This window comes from Rattus norvegicus, chromosome 1, assembly GCF_036323735.1.
Source record: "Rattus norvegicus strain BN/NHsdMcwi chromosome 1, GRCr8, whole genome shotgun sequence".
In the NCBI taxonomy this organism is placed as follows: domain Eukaryota; kingdom Metazoa; phylum Chordata; class Mammalia; order Rodentia; family Muridae; genus Rattus; species Rattus norvegicus.
The window spans coordinates 87,609,714-87,621,968 of NC_086019.1; the positions used below are offsets into that span (position 1 = coordinate 87,609,714).

Here is a 12,255-nt window from a genome sequence, read left to right on the forward strand (position 1 = left end):
TATATTATGATTACACTGTTGCTATCTTCAGACACACCAGAAGAGGGCATCAGACTTGTTTCAGATGGTTGTGAGCCACCATGTGGTTGCTGGGATTTGAACTCAGGACCTTGGGAAGAGCAGTCGGTGCTCTTAACCACTGAGCCATCTCTCCAGCCCCTTTTAAAACTTTTTATTGATTGTCTTGAGTTTCCTATCATGCACCCCAGTACTGCTTATCTCCCTGTCCCTCATATCTGCCCTTTGCCCTTGCAACCCCCCCCAAAATAAAACACACAAACAACCAAAGAAAAGCACAGAAAACATCTCATTGTTGAAGCTGTAGTGTGTCACAGTGCGTCCCTCTGACCACACATCTCCACTTGCAAATGTTCACTGCAATGAGTCATTGGTCTGGTTCAAGATCTCTGGCATGAGGCACAGGGCCAGTTGTTCAGAGGGCCACATCCAGTGAGGGAGGCCCAGTTATACACGTATGTATGGGCCACCTTTGCCATGCACTGGAGGGACTGGAGGGCAGGTCTGTGAGTGGCATGGCAGTGTACAGGTCTCTGTCTTCCTTCTCTGCGCCGTGCTGCCTAGGTTTGATTTGACTTAATTTGGTTTTGATTTGATTTGATTTTTTGACTGATTTGATTTGATTCTTATGAATCCTAGGTGTAGGACAGTTTTGACCATCAAGCCAGGAATCCAGCCAGGATGAGCAAACCTGCCACTGACTGATCTAAGAAGCACACCCCAACAAGGTATCTCTTTGCCCATTGCGGGGGATGAGGGGGTGGTGAGGCAGGAGCAGCATTTAAAATATTTTAAAAGAAATGAACCTGTGGGTGAATGTGTCGTGGTTTGATCTGGTGCTGTTTTGTAATCAAATGCTAAATACTGTCCCCCAAGACCTGCTTGTTCCAAGCAGATCCTCGTGCATAACCGCTTTGGTTGTATAAACCTTGACCCCCAAGTTATCCCTGATTGGTTAATAAAGATGTCTACAGCCTGTAACTGGGTAGAAGAGAAGTAGGTGGGGTTTCAGATCCCAGGCTTAGGGTTGGAGGCAGAGACCTGGGAGAGAGAGGAGGAAGACAAGAGAAGGCACCATGGGATAGGTAGATCGTGAGCACATGGCCATGAGGGCCAGCTTGTTGGAGTAGGAGAGGCCCATGCACAACATGGCAGGTGATATCTGGGGATGATTGACAGGGAAGTAGACAAATTAGCATAGAGGGCTGATATCTGCCCAGCTCTAATGCTTTAAGGCTTATTGTAAATATAAAGGTTTTGTGTCTTTTATTTGGGAACTATATGGTCTAAGTGAGGTAAAAAAAAAACACCCCAAAATAATATTTACAATAACATGGATGTTGTGGCACATGTATTTGAGTGGCTGAGGCAGGAGGATGACAGGCTCTGGGATTTCCATAGAGGGAAACATTGTCAGAGACAATCACATAAGACCTCAAAAACTTGCCACTGAGAAAACTAAAACTGAGCTTCACTGGTTTCTAGGCTCTAGGACTGGTTTAGATAAACGATCTGATCTAAAATCTAGCAAAGAGGTCCCTAATGCTGAAACCCTTTAGTGCAGTTCCTCTTGTTGTGGTGAGATCCCTCGCCCCAACCATAAAATCATTTCATTGCTACTTCATAACTATAATTTTGCTACTGCTATGAATCTTAAAGCAAGTGTCTAATATGTAGGATATCTGATATGTGACCCCTGTGAAAGAGTCACGAGACACCCAGAAGGGTCACAATGCACAGGCTAAAAGCTTATAGTAGAATTTTAGCAGAGCCTGCATCTGGCATGAGCTCCTGAGTGACAGGCACCTCAACTTCGAAGTCAAGTTTCAAAATAGTCAGTGGTTGTTATCTGAGGTTTATGGAGCTGCTCTCCCTGAAGGATTCTCAGAGCCTTTGTATAACTCAGTCCTGAGACAAACCTGGAAAACCAGGAAGTCTCCTATGCCTGGGAATTGCTTAGGTCATGGTTCCTTCCGACAGCACCCGGATCAGATACGAGGTTTGGGTATTCAGAAACTGACTCGTTAAAGGTGCCTTTTGTATAACTGTTAAGAGGATCTGCAGGAACGGGTTCAGGTATTCAGTTCTTGAGAGTGATTCCCCAGGCTGAGAAGCATAAACTCATCCTGAAGTGTCTCCTTCTCTTCCATTGCAACTCAGACTGCTGCTCTAGCAGAACATGGACCATGGCAGGCCCTCATAACGGCTAGGCTGCCCCCTGAACTCCCATTTGCCTCATTGCCTCCACCTGCCTGGATCCTTCTCCGCACAGTGCCCTACCCTGATCCCCTCGCTTCACATAATTCCCCTTTACCTCCACGGAGGGAGACAGCCATGGCCACTATAATACTGAGGAGCCAGAAGCACCCAAGACTTCCTCAGAGGCCCTGAAGGAAGGACAGAGGGAACTCAGGTTCTGTGTCCTTGTCCAGGAGTGAACTTGGCAAGGCTGGTCTGAGGCTGGAGCCAGTGCCTCAAGGAGTCAATGTCACAGTTTCTAGGGACTGGACTCTTCCCTCTGTGCTGTGGTTAGCCCTAACCTTCCCTCTGTGCCCTAAGTTAGCAGCTGTGTTTCCGGTATCTTGTGTTCTCTTTGCCAACATTGTCTGACTTAGTTCTCTGCTGACCCTGGCTGTTTCCTGTAGGCTTATATTTTTTCAAAAGGTTAAAAGGCAAAGGAAGATGCGGACATGTTTAGAAATAGCTCTTTGAGGAGAATCCAATCTGTGCTTTCAGGATGTCAGCAGTTGGGGTTGGGGATTTAGCTCAGTGGTAGAGCGCTTGCCTAGGAAGCGCAAGGCCCTGGGTTCGGTCCCCAGCTCTGAAAAAAATAAAAATAAAAATAAAAATAAAAAAATAAGGATGTCAGCAGTTCAATCGACAAATTAGCAGCTGCAAGTCCATCCAAACTGCAAGGCTCTGCCCACTGCCCCGATTCCACAGAAGCAGCGAGAAGCCACCAGAGCACCATCAGAACTTCTCTGGGGACATAGCCAGAAAGCAGCAAATACAGAGGCGAATGCCAGCAGCAGACCACTGAACTGAGAGCAGGACCCCGTTGAAGGAATCAGAGAAAGAACTGGAAGACCTTGAAGGGGGCTCGAGACCCCATATGTACAACAATGCCAAGCAACCAGAGCTTCCAGGGACTAAGCCACTACCTAAAGACTATACATGGACTGACCCTGGACTCTGACCTCATAGGTAGCAATGAATATCCTAGTAAGATCACCAGTGGAAGGGGAAGCCCTGGGTCCTGCTAAGACTGAACCCCCAGTTTGGGGGCTGGGGATTTAGCTCAGTGGTAGAGCGCTTACCTAGGAAGCGCAAGGCCCTGGGTTCGGTCCCTAGCTCCGAAAAAAAAAAAAAACCAAAAAAAAAAAAAAAAAAAGACTGAACCCCCAGTGAACGTGATTGTTGTGGGGAGGGCGGCAATGGGGGGAGGGTGGGGAGGGGAACACCCATAAAGAAGGGGAGGGGGAGGGGTTAGGGGGATGTTGGCCCAGAAACCGGGAAAGGGAATAACACTCGAAATGTAAATAAGAAATACTCAAGTCAATTAAAAAAAAAAAAGTTCTCTGGTGCACTTCTCTCTATGAAGTCACGACAAATATGGCCGGCAAAGAGTGGCAAGGTGAACTAATACCACCCAGCATTGTCACCGAAGACCATGGTGGGCAAAGCCCAATGATGACCAGCAAAGAACGGTAAGGCAAACCAATACCACACAGCCTCATCCACTGTCGTTGGGTTCTATGTATATCCTTTCCAAACATCACGTGTTCTCCCAAGCACTCACTCTAGCAAAATACTACATGCCCTTTTTCCAGGCAGCTTCCAGAAAAGCAGGACGTAATCTGTTCTCAGCAAAAACATCCTCTCGTAAAACAGTTTCTAGAAAAGCATCACACGATACAGCCGAGTCTCCAAAGAAACCAGAGATTTTCACTCCAGTCTCCCTTTCCTGCAAATACCATATAAGATACTGTACTTCTTGGGGGCTGGAGAAATGGCTCAGCGATTAAGAGCTCTGACTGCTCTTCCAGAGGTCCTGAGTTCAAATCCCAGCAACCACATGGTGGCTCATAACCATCTGTAATGGGATCCAATGTGTCTGAAGAGAACAACAGAATACTCTTCTATTCAAATATACACATATATAATATATAATTTAATATATATATTGAAAAGGGAAAGAAAGGAAAAGGCAGAAGAACCAGGAATAAAGCACAAAACAGTTGGATTGTAAGGAGTACTTTTTTCCCCTTTATACTCATTTGCTTCTGCATCTAGTTCCTGTAATGTTTTGCCTAAGCTCTCACAGAAGTCTTTACTTTCAGTGTAAAAATCTGTCCTTGGAAGGGTTTATAAGTTTAAAGACATGGGAACATATAGTTGATGGTTTAAAGACAAGGACTGGAGAGATGGCTCAGCCGTTAAGAGCACTGGCTTCTCCTCCAGAGGACCTGGGTTCAAATCTCAGCACCTACATGGCTGCTCACAACCATCTGTAACTCCAGCTTCAGGAGGTCTAATGCCCTTTTACAAATACGCAAGCAGTCAAAACACCAACGCACATAAAAATAAATCTGACTTCACCACCTCTCCACTGCATCGATGTCACTCTCGTACTTGTCTTAAACTCGACTGCGATTGTGTCCTGTGGGTGTATCCATCTGATTCCAGGAAGGAGACAGAATACACAGAAGAAACCTTCCCCAACACTGAAACCAGTGTAAACACCCTGCAGAAGGTACGGCAGAGGAACAAGCTTTTAAAAGATCAAGAAGTACTGATGGGATGGTTGAACTGTGCATCTTGCCTCAGAGCAAGAATACCGGACAATGGTTGGACAGGGAGCGAGAGTGCTGGACAGTGGTTGGACAGGGAGCGAGAGTGCTGGACAGTGGTTGGACAGGGAGCAAGAGTGCTGGACAGTGGTTGGACAGGGAGCGAGAGTGCTGGACAGTGGTTGGACAGGGAGCAAGAGTGCTGGACAGTGATTGGACAGGGAGCAAGAGTGCTGGACAGTGATTGGACAGGGAGCGAGAGTGCTGTGGCTCCCCTTCTAGGCTCCACTGCCAGTGTCTCAGTCCCAGACAGCAGCGCCCCCCAACCCCCCCCAGCACATTCCAAAACAACTGAAGAAATTCTGAAGAGAATTTCCGTGGAAGAGGACCTGAGGACGCCATCACCCACTACAACCAGACAGCTCCCGCCTGATTCTGATGCCGTGGGATGCTTAATTTACAAACACTATAAAGGAAGTGACTTTGACTGCAAGTGGAGATTCAGCAAAGCCTGGCAAGTGGAATTGTTGGTGCCAGAGGTGCTAAAATCAAAGAACTTAGAGAAAACAGACAAAAATCGAGCTTTTCCAGGAATGCTACCCTCGTTCTGCAGAGGCGTTCTTCTCGTGAGAGACAACTGATAGGGTTGTAGAGTGCGTGAAAATCATCCTTGGCCTTATATCTACATCTCCCACCAAAGGGTGTGCACAACATTATGACCCCAACTTTTATGATGAAACCTATGATCATGCTGGCTTTCCAATGACGCTTGATGACCACAGTGGACGATTCATGGGATTTCCCATGTAGAAAAAGAGGTGGTATTCTTCCTATGGGGTTGCAATCCCCTTCGGCTCCTTCAGTCCTTCCCCTAGCTCTTCCACTGGGGTCCCTGGCTCAGTCCGATGGTTGACTGTGAGTACCTGCATCTGTATTGGTCAGATGCTGACAAAGTCTCTCAGGGACAGCTATACCAGACTCCTGTCAGCAAGCACTTCTTGGCCTCAGCAATAGTGTGGGAGTTTGGTGTCTGCAGGTAGGATGGATCCCTAGGTGGGGTGGTCTCTGGATGGCCCCTTAAGTTTCTGTTTGACTTTTTGTCCCTGCATTTCCTTCAGACAGGAACAATTCTGGGTTAAAATTTTTGAGATGAAGAACAACAATATCAACTAAACCACCAACCAAAGAGTACACACAGAGGGACCTATGGCTACATATGTAACAGAGGATGGCCTTGTCAGGCATCAATGGGAGAGGAGGCCCTTGGTCCTGTGGAGGCTTAATACCCCAGAATAAGGGGATGCTAGAACGGTGAGGCAGGAATGGGTGGGCAGCTGGGGGAGCACCCTCATAGAGGCAAAGAGGAGAGGGGAGAGATTTGTGAAGGGGAAACCGGGAACGGGGACAACATTTGAAATGGATAAGTAAATACAACCAATTTTTTAAAAAAGAAAAGAAAAGGGGGTATTAATGGAATATCTCCTGGTTAGGGCGGGCACCCATGCCTCCTTTTAGAAAAGGTTATGATGACATAAGCCCCTGTCGAGGACCTCCTCGATGCCCAGGGTTCCTGCTGGTCAAGGTGACCAGGCTGGCAGCAGAGTTGGAAATTTTCCTCTTCCTCCACCACCACCACCCAGAGTGGGAGATCTAATGGCTTATGATAGAAGGGGAAGGCCTGGATACCGCGTTGACGGCATGGGTGAAACTTGGGACTCTACCATTGACACATGGAGCCCATCAGAACAGCAAATGGCTTAGGAACCACAGGGTGGCTCTGGGTGGAATTATTCCTGTGTGGTCATCTCAGTGGACCTATTACTACCACACAAGAAATTATCCCCAAAGATTTGGCTGGATCTATTATTAGTAAAGGTGGTCGGCAGATCAAACAAATCTGCTGTGCGTCAGGAACATCAATCAAAATTAATGAGCCTTTAGAAGGGTCCAGAGGTCAGACCATCACCGTCACAGGACCGCAGGGTCACATACAGAACACACAGTGTTTGCTGCAGACAGTGGGAAGCACTATTCTGGGAAGGTTTTCTAAGTCTAGTGAAGAACTGGAAGAGTCTTGCATTTCTCTCTTTTTCAATCGGCTTCCATTTAAAAAGCTAACAACTCCCTGCTTCACAGCCGTTCTGCAATCTCTCTGCTTAGCAGGGCTAAGGCTGTGGTTCCTCACAAACAGGGTTGAGGGCACACACTGACATTTTGAAACAGCAGCAGAGTGAGCGGATTCCATTTTCTTGTACGTTGCTGGTCTTAACCCCCCACGCACACACATAGTGTGACTATGTGAACACCTTGTTTTGTGGTCACTGCGACACTGCGAGGGTCGGGGAGATATGGAGGAAGGTGACAGTCCCCATGTTCCTGGCATGTGTTCGGAGCGGTGCGCAAACCATAACAGTCTTCTGTAAAGAGACACTTTATGGTTTTTAAAATAAATTCAGTGAATCTATTTTTAAAGACAATTTTCAAAAGCCCACCTCTAAACTGAACACTAGAGTCTCAGCTCCTCTGTCGAATATAATTGCAGCTCTTGGGAAGAAAGCAAAATGCACTGGCAAATTCAATGTGGGTGATTTCATTTTGTTGTTGTTCTTGGGTGTTTGTTTTTTTTTTTGTTTGCTTGTTCATTTGTTTCCCAAGACAGGGTCTCCCTATATATCCCTGGCTGTCCTGAAACTCACTCTGTAGACCAGGCTGGCCTCAAACACAAGAGCCACCTGCCTCTGCCTCCAGAGGACTGGGATTAAAGGTGTGTGCACCCACCGCCTGGCTTTGGGTGATTTCTTAACAGTTTGAAAGATGCAGCTTGAGATAAATTCCATCACATAGTCATGCTAAAATAAGCTCAGGATTTGGGTTGTTTTTGCAAATGCGTGCCACTATTTATAAACAGTTTTCTGTGTTAGTGGTGAAGACCTAAGAAGGATGTGCCTCATAGCAATGAACACTAGGTTACTCCGATTAACAGTGTAACACTTGGTTACACCAACACTGAGTAAATCCTGGCTGTTTTCGTTAGGTAATTCTCACCTATAGGCGTAAGCCTGTTAGTGTCTTGTTAGCGGAACTTTAAAATATATAAAGACATATTATATATTTGTGTTCCTACACGTGCACCATGGGAAAAAAATGTACAAGCTCTCCATTGTGTGTTAAATGATTTGATAAGTGTTTGTGAACGACTCAAAACAAAACGAAAAAATTAGAAAAGGTTCCTGTGGGTGTTTTGTGTGGTAACCTGTCATCTGCATTGATAGCTCAAAATCTTACCCCTAAACAAAACTCGCGCAATGTGACTTTTGATGCGTGTCCAATTTGAAAAGGGGCTGATTGGTACATGTAAAGTTGATTAAGTGTTCCTCTTGTAAGGAAATGTGGTAATCTTACATTTAAAAAGTAAATATATAAATAAATCTTAAAGAAAAAAGAAAGTCAGGAAAGAAGGAAGGAAGGGGAAGAGAGAGAGAGAGAGAGAGAGAATTCGCCTATGAGAGAGACACGAGCTTCATATTGATGGGTTTGCACTGTGGAATTTGAAAGGAGACCCATATAAAGATGATCAATTCAACAACCCTGCAAATCTGGTAGATCTACTCCAAAACAGACCTGAGAACAAAAGATGAAAATAAAACAAAAATAAAAAGATAAAAATCTGGAGAAGGTGGAGTGCTTGAATCGCCAAAGACTCTGAGACACAGCTCAGTAGTAAACAAAAGATAGAAAAGGGACAAGAGGGGAAACATGGCTGCTCGTAGGTGTGGGGGAAGGGATGGTTTATTGTAGATGAAAGGTTAGAAGGGAAGGCATCTGAGAGTCCAGAGTGACCAAGATCAGACTGAGCTGTGTGAAAGAGAAAAAGGGGAACAGAAAGGGAACAGAGGGGAACCAGGTTCAGCATCCAGGAGGCCCCAAGGTGCAAAGAGAGTGGGTACCAAAAAGGTCGGATTTTACAGGGACAAGCTGCCCAGCCCCTGGGCTGGTGAATTCAGGGTAGAGGATGCAGGGTTCAGGGTAGTGGGTTTACCAGGCCGGACAGCCTACCAGGCAGGACTGAGGGATGCAAGGAGAACCAGCAGCCAGGTCCAGCTCCTTAGACCAGGTTTGAAACCCATCTAATATCAAAATTACAGATATAAAGTAGCCACAAAAATATATTTATTTTCCGGGGTTCCTGAGACCATCGGACATACGTGTTTCATGGTGATTGCAACCCAAAAGAACAAGGCCATAATCCATTGCCCTGGGCATCAGACAGGAACATCAGAAATAGCCTGAGAGTACAGAATAGGTGATAAAGCCGAGAGTGGAAGCCTCCCTCCCGAGCCTCCACTGCCAACATCCTCATAGCTTTGCTGCTCCCTGTGCTCCTAGCCATCCCTGAATATACTGTGAAGACAAACAAGAACAGGTGAGACGCCAAGGAGCTTACCGAAGAGATGATGGTTGCTGACCTCGGAAGGCTGCACCTTCCTACCCAAGGAGTTTGCTAAGCCCCTCACCCATCAGATTCATCAAGCTTCACACCTGCTCACCGAAAGCTGTGAGGGGCAAGGTACAAATATTTGACTTAGGACACTTGGCTGATCAGGTGATCTCAGACCGTGCCACCTACCAGGCTGTTAACCCCTCAGACCCCAATCAAGGAGCCGCTCCAGGATCCAGAACCAGGGGTCAATGGCCAGGGCTAATTGGGAAAACAAGGGACATACGGATATAAGTATTTCCTAGTTTCTATAGACACCTTTTCAGGATGGGTAGAAGCCTGCCCTACAAAGGAGACTGCCAATGTGGTGGCAGAGAAGCTTCTGGAAGACATCATGCCCAGGTGTGGACTGCCTACCCTGCTTCTTTCTGACAATGGAGCAGCACTCACCTCTCAGGTAACTCAATCTCTAGCACAGGTTCTGGGGACCAATTGGAAATCACATTGTGCATACAGACCCCAGAGATCAGGGCAAATAAAAAAGAATCAGACACTGAAGGAGGCCTGGACCAGGGGGCTGGAGAGATGGCTCAGCGGTTAAGAGCACCCGACTGCTCTTCCAGAGGTCCTGAGTTCAATTACCAGAAACCACATGGTGGCTCACAACCATCTGTAAAGAGATCCAATGCCCTCTTCTGGTGTGTCTGAAGACAGCTACAGTGTACTTACATATAACAAATAAATAAATCTTTTTAAAAAAAGGAGGCCTGGACCAAATTAACCCCTCAAACTGGTGGTGACTGGGCGTCCCTCCTATCTTATGCCTTTTACAGGGCTAGGAACACCCCCTATACTTTAGGTCTCACCCCCTCTTTGAGACCTTATATGGGAGGGCTCCTCCCATGCTGCTTAACCTCTAGTCCATTATCTTAGCTCAACATGACCAACAAAAGTTTTTAAAATCCTTACAAGCCCCCCATCGGGTCCAGAAGCAACTACGGCCCCGCCAGGTTTATGAGTCTGCTCCTCCCTCTAGCCCCCATTGCTCTGAACCAGGTGACGAAGTCTAGATTGGGAGACATAACTATAGTAGTGAGTTTAGCAAACCAAAGTGGTTGCTTTGCTCCTGGTGGGTCATGCTCCCAGCCACCCAACAGAATCCTCTGGATTCTGGAATGAAACACACACACACACACACACAGTCACACACACACACAGTCACACACACAGTCACACACACAGTCACACACACAGTCACACACACAGTCACACACACACATATCAGTTAATTTTGATATGCCTTGACTACCTTAATGGCTGGGTGTTTCTATCCTCCCCCACTACTAGCAAACCCTCCCTCCCTTCTGGTACTCCTGAGTTAACATCTTTTAAATCTAGATTTCAGGTGGTACTGGTTCTGAAGGTATGAAAGAGTCATAGAGAGCTTCTGAGGCTTGGCACTCTGAGAGGCCATGGTAGGCCATTGGCAGTGCAGCCTCAGTGGCAGTTGAAGGTCCAGTACTTAGGGGGTCATGCAAAGAAGTTGAGGCTTGGCACCATGATGGGAGCTTATAAGAGGCTATTGGTGAAAATTGATTGTAGCAGAAGACCCCAGTGCATTGGAGGTGCCAGTACCATGGGATGATCACCAAGAACAGCAGCAGCAGTGGAGTGGATCGAACTGAGCTTAGAGTACTATAGAGGGCAGAGCTGGAGAACTGATAGCCCTTGGAAGGAGCCCAGGAGATCATGTGTGCATCCCAGACATTGGAACAAGAAGCTGTATAGTTGAAGTTGCTTTGGATCCCAAGATATTACAGTCATGGGCTATCTGCTGAGGAAAGCTATTAACAGGAAGTAGAACCAGCCCAAAAGAAAGAAGTTGCAGTCAACAAAGATGAAGGGAGTTGGAGATCTGAAGAGTGCTCTGACATCAGACATGAAGACGCTGAGTTTGGAGCTTGCCCAGCTGACTTCTGTCTTTGGTCCAGTCTTTCCTCACTATGATGTTTTAGAATGGTAATGTATATCCTGTGATGTTGAAAATATGCGACCTGGCTTTTTTTTTTTTTTTAATAGGGGAGTGCAGTTAAAAGATTGCATAAATGTCAGAAGAGACTTTAAACTTTGGACTTTTAACATTGGGATACTGTTACAGACTATGGGGACTTTGGAAGTCAGACTAAAGTATTCTGCATTTTGTTATGTCTACGTAATGCCCCCATAGAGTCAGGTGTTTGAGAAGTCTATGGGGGCCAGGCAGTGGAATGTGGTGATTTAAATATGCTTGGCCCAGGGAGTAGCACTATTCAAAGGTGTGGCCTTGTTGAAGGAAGTGTGTCACTGTGGGAGTGGGCTTGGAGACCCTCCTCCTGGCTTCCTGGAAGATTGTCTCTCCTGGTTGCCTTCAGATTAAGATGCAGAACTCTCAGCTCCTTCTCCAGCTCCATGTCTGCTTGCATGCTGCCATGCTGCCTGCTCTGATGATAATGGACTGAATCTCTGAAACTGTAAGCCAGCCCCCACTTAAAGGTTTGTGTCGGGGCTCGAGTCCCCATATGAACAACAATGCCAAGCAACCAGAGCTTCCAGGGACTAAGCCACTACCTAAAGACTATGCATGGACTGACCCTGGACTCTGACCTCATAGGTAGCAATGAATAGCCTAGTAAGAGCACCAGTGGAAGGGGAAGCCCTGGGTCCTGCTAAGACTGAACCCCCAGTGAACGTGATTGTTGGGGGGAAGGCAGCAATGGGGGAGGATGGGGAGGGGAACACCCATATAGAGGGGGAGGGGGAGGGATTAGGGGGATGTTTGCCCGGAAACCGGGAAAGGGAATAACACTCGAAATGTAAATAAGAAATACTCAAGTTAATAAAAAAAAAAAAAGAAAAAAAAAACTATGTTGACTAGGTTTTTTCTTGTAGCTTGATGACATTATCTTATAAATGGACACTATATTCCATATTCCTATAAGGCATATTAAACATTTTTCATATGAACTATAA

The 12,255-nt window shown here is 46.4% G+C and overlaps 1 pseudogene; it reads left to right on the forward strand.

Annotated features, from left to right (window-relative positions):
• Window positions 1–3,630: 3,630 nt before the first annotated feature.
• Hnrnpk-ps7 (heterogeneous nuclear ribonucleoprotein K, pseudogene 7) lies at window positions 3,631–9,705 on the forward strand (annotated as a pseudogene).
• The last annotated feature ends 2,550 nt before the right edge of the window (window positions 9,706–12,255 follow it).